The sequence below is a fragment of the Rousettus aegyptiacus genome, unplaced genomic scaffold (genome assembly GCF_014176215.1).
Source record: "Rousettus aegyptiacus isolate mRouAeg1 unplaced genomic scaffold, mRouAeg1.p scaffold_m13_p_4, whole genome shotgun sequence".
Taxonomy (NCBI): Eukaryota; Metazoa; Chordata; class Mammalia; order Chiroptera; family Pteropodidae; genus Rousettus; species Rousettus aegyptiacus.
In genome coordinates this window covers 100,916,540-100,924,618 of record NW_023416307.1, presented here as the reverse complement: position 1 = coordinate 100,924,618, position 8,079 = coordinate 100,916,540, and the positions used below count along the sequence as shown (strand labels likewise).

The following is an 8,079-nucleotide window of genomic DNA, read 5'->3' as shown; positions in this document are numbered from 1 at the left end:
ATCTGATTTGTGTGCTTGCTTCTTTCTTTATATTTATGGATTATGTTTTTTTAGAAGCTACTGAACCGTGCAAATGGCATTCCAACTATTTGAAATCGTCTGTTAGAGATGATATTACTGGTGGCTATTTGTCTTTTGTTAATGTCTAGTAAAAAATTTTTTTCATATGGACAAAATAGCCAAAAATCTTGCTTCTTCGAGTATTACCTATAAGGAACTTAGAGCCTGGTTATCATGAGAAAGTTGCTTTTATGTAATTTGAAACACATAGCAAGGCTTAAGAAACTATCTTTGCCATCCTTCAGGAGGAAAATCATTTGATATAAGAAAAAAAGAGTGAATCAAAATTCTAGGAAAATCTTGTGATTGAATTGTGAAACTTTGTATTTAGAATTAGAGTGATTAGCAATTTAACTTTAGTAGGACTTTCCTGTTGTGTGGGGTTTTGTTTTGTTTTGTTTTGTTTTTTATATTGCTGCTGCTGTAATTTCCTTAACTAAATTTAGTTCAGTAACTAATTTATTAATAATGTTTCCTCTGTTAGAAAAGGTTCTATTTTACTGGCATTTACACTTTTAAGCCTAGTTTTAAATCTGTCTGTTTATTAATATTATTAACAATTATGAAAATTTTCTGTTATTAAATGCAAACATTAAAATACTACAGATTGCTGGGCCCCATCTCTCAGAATTCTGATTTTAGTAGAATTAAGATTAGGCCCAAGAAATTGCATTTCTAACAGGTTCTTTGGTAATGCTAGTCCAGGGATTGAAAAACACTGAGTTAAATAATATTTGTTAAAAATCAAAAAGACAGAGAACCTATTCACAGCAACCATCTCAAGGCATTATAAAAAAATAACAATTTAAAACAAATGAAAGAGAAAGAAGAATAAAGCTAAAAGAAGTGAACTTAAATAGAAAATGAAAATAAAACAGAATCAATAGGCCCAGGGATTTTTTTTTAAAGAAAAGTTGATAAAGCCTTAAGAAATTCGTATGCCAAAATAAGACACAAATAATATCAGAAATGAAAGAAGGAACATCACTATATATCCCAAAAGATAATAACAGAATATTTTGAAAAATTGCTATATACTAATAAATTTGAATCTTAAGATGAAATTTTAGAATTCTCAGGAAGAATAACTATTTTATTGTTAACACAAGAAGAAATTGAAAGTCGTATCTGTTAGAAATTAAATATGAATAATGAAGCATTATAAAAAGAAGTGGAAAAATAATTCTTTTTGCAATTGAAAGAAAAAGAATAAAATATCTCAGAATAAATTTAACGAAACACATGAAGAACCTGTATAGCAAAAATTGTAAGATCTTATTAAAAGAATTCGAAGAAGATACAAAGAAATGAAAAAATATTCTGTGTTCCTAGATTGGAAAAATCAAGATAATTAAAATAACCATATTACCTAAAGCATTATACAGATTTAATGCAAAACTCATCAAAATTCCACTGGCATTTTTTTTAAGAAATAGAACAAAAGATCATCAGATTTGAATGGAAGCGCAAAAGACCCCAAATTGCCAAAGCCATCCTGAGAGAAAAGATTGAGGCTGGAAGCATCACTCTGCCCTATTTCAAATTAGACTACAAAGTGACAGTCATCAAAACAGCATGGTAATGGCAGCAAAACAGATACATGGACCAGTGGAACAGAATCAAGAGTCCAGAAGTAAACCCATATTTCTATGGGCAAATAATTTTTGACAAAAAAGGCAAAAACATACCATGGAGAAAGGAAAGCCTTTTCAATTAATGGTGCTGGGAAAATTGGAAGGCCACCTGTAAAAGAATTAAATTAGACTGTTGTCTAATACCACACATCAAAATTAACTCAAAATGGATTAAGGACCTGAATATAAGATGCATAGAAGAAAACATAGAAATGAAACTCAAGGACTTTGGACCTAAAGAGGATTTTATGAATTTGACCTCAAAGGCAGGGGAAGTAAAAGCTAAAATAAATGAATGGGACTCCATCAAACTAAAAAGCTTGTGCTCAGCAAAAGAAATTGTCAACAAGGTAAAGAGACAACCATCAGAACTGGAAAATATACTTGCAAGCAATGCCTTTGATAAGGGCCTAATATCCAAAATATACAAAAAAAAAAAAAAAAAAACCCTCATACAGCTCAATAACAACAACAACAAAAAACCAATGTTTCAATCAAAAAATAGACAGAGGACCTGAACAGACACTTATCCTTAGAGGATATACAAATGGCCAAAAAAATATATGAAAGGATGCTAACATCGCTAGCTATTAGGAAAATGCAAATCAAAACCACAATGAGATACTATCTCACACCTGTTAGAACAGCTATAGTCAACAAGACAAGTAATAACAAATGTTATTACTGGAGAAAAAGGAACCCTTATACACTGCTGGTGGGACTGCAAATTGGTACAGCCACTATGAATAATAGTGTGGAGTTTCCTCAAAAAACCAAGAATTGATGTACCATATCATCCAGCAATTCTTCTACTGGGTATTTACCCCAAAGATTTGAAAACCCATATCCAAAAAGATGTTTATAGCAGCATTATTCACAGTGGCCAGGACATGGAAGCAACCAAAGTGTCCTACGATAGATGATTGGCTAAAGAAGCTATGGTACTTATATACAATGAAACATTACTCAGCCCTAAGAAGATATGAAATACTGCCGTTTACAACAACCTGGACTTACCTCGAGATAATCATGCTAAGCGAAATAAGCCAGACTGAAAAAGTTGAAAATCACATGATATCACTTCTATGTGGGATATAAACCTAAAAGCAACAAATGAACAAGACAAACAGAGACTCAGGGACATGGACAATGGACTAGTGGTTACCAGAGAGTAGGCAGTAGGGGAAGAGGGATGAGGTAGACAGAGTTAAGGGGATAAAATATAGAGGATTTGAGGGAGGGTGAAGTGGGTAAAAGGAATCAAATATACGGTAGCTGAAGGAAACTGGACTCTGGATGATAACCATACAATAGAATATATAGATGTCAAATTATAATGTACACCTGAAAATTATATAATTGTATTAACCAATATTACCTCAATAAACTTAAAAAAAAAGAATCACAAAAAAAATTAAAATATGGTAAGGAACTATTTCTCCCTATTTCAAAAAAAATTTTTTTTTAATATGTAAATAAAAACTTTCAACAGAGAAAACTCCAGGCTAAAATGAAGCCACCGGTTTTATTTAAAGAAGACAAATAATTTTAAACAAACTCCCCCCAAAAATAAAACTTATTTCACCCTTTTTTTCAAAAGATAGTTTTGCTGGGTTCACAATTCTAGTTAAATATTCATTTTCTCTCCTAACTAAATTTATTTTACCTTCTTGCTTCCATTGTTGCTTCCCAGACCTCTGTGGTCAGTCTAATTTGCATTCATTTGATCCATCCTTTCTCTTGAGCAACTTTTAAGACCATTTCTTTTGCCTTGGTGTTCCATAGTTTCATTACAGTTGTCTAGCTTTTTTGTCTCTACATTTTATATGTTACATTTTTAAATTTATGAGCTCAACTCCTTAATATGTTGTAGAAAAGTCTCAGACACTTTCTCTTTTTCACTATGATCTCTGGCCTGTTTTTCTGGGACTTCCACTGAAAGGATACTAGACATTCTTTTCTCCATGTATCTTAAACTGTCACATTTTGCACCTTGGTCTCACTTTACTATATTTGAGTAGTTTCTTTGGATCTGTCTTTTAGTTCTCTAGTTCTCACTTTAACAGTGTCTAAACTATTATATAATCCACATATTAAATTTAATTTTCAACAGTTACATTTCTTATTTCTAAAAATCAATTTGTCTATGGCCATGCCACTTTGAACAAGCCCTATCCCATCTGATCTCGGAAACTAAGCAGAGTCGGGCCTGGTTAGTACTTGGACAGGAGACCACCTAGGAAGACCAGGTACTGTAGGCATAAAAATAAAAATAAAAATAAAAATAAAAATAAAAATAAAAATAAAAATAAAAATAAAAATAAAAATAAAAATAAAAATAAAAATAAAAATAAAAATAAAATAAAAATAAAATAAAAATAAAAATAAAAATAAAAATAAAATAAAATAAAAATAAAAATAAAAATAAAAATAAAATAAAAATAAAAATAAAAATAAAAATAAAAATAAAATAAAAATAAAATAAAATAAAAGGGATTGTAAACTGACAAGGTCCTTGCAATCTGTGAGGTCAACTAAGGGTTGCCTTGCCTAAAAAAGATAAAAATAAAATAAAAAATAAAAAAAATAAAAATCAATTTGGTCGTTCTTGATCATTTTTCTTTGCTTGTTCATTTTTTATTCTACTTTTTATTTATTGAAACTTTTACTACACCACTGTTTTATAGTCTATGTCTAGTAATTCTATTATCTATACTCTTCAGGTGGGGACTTAAAATTTCAATGTTCATGCTAACTCTCACTCATAATGCCTTATTTTATTTTGTATTTGGTGATTCCCTTTCTATTGTGAGCTCAAATTTTGCTGAAATTGACCTGTAGAAATAGGAAAGGCCTACATTTGCGGTTAATTAATCACAAGAGAATTTTCAGTTTTAGTGTAGGACCCCTTTAGCACTTATCAAGTTTTCAGCTTAATGCAGGAATCAGAGGATTAGTCTAATCAACAAGTAGCAGCCCACAGGTAAGCCTCCTTGTTTCAGCCCTGGTACTGACATTTACTGTTAGGACTTCTCTGGCCTTGGTGAGATCAAATGGATTAATTAATTTGTTTCCCTAACTTTATTGAGAGCCCAGCAATGCATTTAAAATATACTGGATGTGTTTTCATCTAGGATCTTGGTTGTATTGAGTCCTAAAGGCTTTTCTAGGTATTTAGTCCACCAATATTAGAAGCACTAATTCTAAAAGTAACAGGTTTTCATTGTAAAATTTTGAAAATCCATAGAAGCCAAAATCAAAAAGAAAAATAAAATCCTTATAACTGAGCCATTCAGATTACCCCAGGTAATAAGTTGGTGTCGTACATAAACACACATTCAAGAATACAAATATGAACATTTATAGGTAGATAGAATTTTTCATACTATTTAGATCAAGAATGTCAAATATATGATCTGATCATTTTTACCACTACCTTCTTCACTCACACACAACAGACAACATCAGTCAATTACTGCTTTCCAACGCTGGGACTGGTAGCTTCATGTCATTAAATTCATGTCATCAAAAATTATAGGCAACATGTATCAGTCAATTTGAGTTAGTTGGTACATAAGTTGATGGTCTTTCTTTTCTTTTTTAAAAAGTTAATAAATAATGTTTATTTATTTTTCAGAGTCTTTAGAAGTTAAAATCAGTAGAAGCAATTTTATGAAACTCAAATAAAAAGAATTATATTAATTTTATCTAATGAAATTTTCATAAAATGTAGTACAGAGAACATAATTTGGAAGTAAAATTGTCACCCTCAAAATAGTAAATGTCAACACAAATATGGCATGGGAGGAAAACATTCCAGGTATCAGTGTGGATTAACATATATATTATAAATGAGATGTGTTATGCGACAAGTAATGTTCACCCTAATGAATAATACATCTTTATTGAATATCTAAAATATATCAGAACTATACTGGCAGTTAGAGGTGCAGAAGGGGGACACAGATTTTAGTTCAAGAAGTTGGTCAACTACAAACCTTATTCAGCCTGCCTCCTCATATGTTAATAGAGTTTTATTGGAACACAGTCATTCTTATTTGTTTATGTATTGTCTATGGCTGCTTCTGTGCAAACACAACAGAGTTGAGTAGTTACAACCTAGAAGGTATTACTGAAAATATTTACTTTCTGGGCCTTTACAGAAAATGTTTGCTGACCCCTATGAGTTATTGAGCGGTTAATTACGCAAATTTAAAAGTTGGCAAGAATGCAGTGTTAAGGGTGGAAAATTTTCAAATGGCCAACTTCCACTTCCATTGTTTAATGTTAAGGGTGTAGTTATCCTGTGCAAAGATATGCTAATGTTAACTTCTGCTACTGTAAACCTGCTTGCCTGTTTAATGTAATTATAGGCTTTATAAGCTACCTCCTCTCAAAGCTCGGGGCTGATTCTCTAGTGGGAGGAGTCAGTCGCCGGCAGGCTAATAAAGGCTCATAGTTAATCTCAATTGGCTCCGTGGGTCTTAAATTTGATCGCACCACAACATCAGGTGTTCCACATTTCCTCAGCTTTTCTGCTAAAAATTTACCTACTTTGCTGCTTCCTATACCTTCCCCTACATCCAACTCTCATCACCTCACTCTTATTCTAAAGTAGCCGTGCCTTAAGGCTTGACTCCTACTATAAATTGCCAAGACCTGCTTGAAGGTAAATAACTCCTAGGCATCTGCTAAACCATGATTTATCTCATCCACTACAATTCAAATCTATCTGTTTTCTTTTATCCAAATTTAGGCTGTCTATTTTTATATTTACATGCACACTCCACCATTTGCTTCTATTAACAGAAACTAGAAAAAAAGATAAATGACATAGAAGTGCCAAATTCACAGTTCCAAAATTAAGACTTCTGCAATTGAGAGAAGGAGTCTTAGGGTGTTATTTGAGTTAGACCTTCAGGGACAAGAGGAATTCTGATTAGTATGAGGAATAGAAAAATTATTTTAGTCAAAGAGAATGGCAAAAGTAGGATAAGGAAAGGAAGGTACATGCATTGTTCAGAGGCAAGACCAAAACAAAACAAGAATCAGTGGACCTGGGATAAGTGAAAGAGACTTTAAAAGAACAGTTTTAAATGTGAAAGACCTTAAATTAAAAAAAAAAAAAAACCTGGATCTTTTTTTTAAGGCATTAGTGGTGTGAAAGCTTTGACTAGGAAGATTTAAGCACATGCAATGTCATTTTTCTTAACAAATTGAAATTGTGAATATCTAATAGAATTTGTGATGTGTGTCATCTTAATTGTGTGTGTATGTAGACACAAAATATATTTATCTTGATCCATCTTTTTTGAACAAGCCATTATTACCTCCATTATATACATGAGGAAACAGTTGTTGATTTTGAGAGATTTAACAAATTGCCCAAGATCGTACACAGAAGATGCAAACTCCTGCATTTAAATCCTAGCCAGTCTGACTCTAGGCCCCTGCCCTTACCCACTATCTAATCAATTTTAGGTCATTTGATAAAGTTATGTATATTGATTATAACCATTTCCATTTGAGAGCAAATTCAGAGGAACCAGAAACACCTCACCAAAAAGAAAAAAAATAGAGAACGAATAAAAGAAATATTTGGCAAGAAGAACTTACAAATATGGCTCACATATCTTTAACTTCAATGAAAGGGAAATGAACTCTGAAATTATTGAGGGAGGCAGTATATGAAAATGAAGGCATTGATACTTCATTCAAACCTCTTAATATATAAAGTTAAATATTCACTTCATTTTAAGTGAATGATTCTGTCAAAAGAATTAATTTTCTGAGCAATGAGGATAGTCATTTAGCATGAATCCACCATCTGCAATTTATGAACCAAATTATACTCTTTCAAAAAAAAAAAAAAAAAGGAAGTTCATACAATGCATTTAAACTACATCAAGACCAAATCAAAAATGTTTTTCTAAAATTGAAGAAATCACCAAGTAAAAGTTAATCACCTGCACCCTTAGTAGACAGTGACCATTGCGGCATAATATATAACAAATAGTTTTCCCAGATGGATTTTTAAAACTTAAGTACTTTATTCAAGATATGTGAAGGCAGAGATCAATTACCAACCGAAAAAGAGAACTTTCACAGCAACATAAGTTTCAACAGTCCTGGTGTCTCGGGAAAGTCCGTTTAAATACACTTTAGTTTCCTAAAGAATTTATAGGGATTCTAGTCAAAATGCCCACCAGAGCTTGACAGGTAACTGGAATAGGAAAGCAGGCTGTATGGACACTGTGTAAAAGGAAGAACTTTCTCTGTATGCGGGAAGCAACAACACCTCAGATTCACTTCACTGTTTCCATAAGAAAACAGGATATCATTGTTGCAGGCTGTTCCAGGTTTTCAATAAAAGCTAGAACTCCAG

At 31.9% G+C, this 8,079-nt stretch overlaps 1 pseudogene; it reads left to right on the top strand.

Moving 5' to 3' along the window:
* The first annotated feature begins 3,836 nt into the window (after nt 1–3,836).
* Nucleotides 3,837–3,955, top strand: LOC118602497 (annotated as a pseudogene).
* The last annotated feature ends 4,124 nt before the right edge of the window (nt 3,956–8,079 follow it).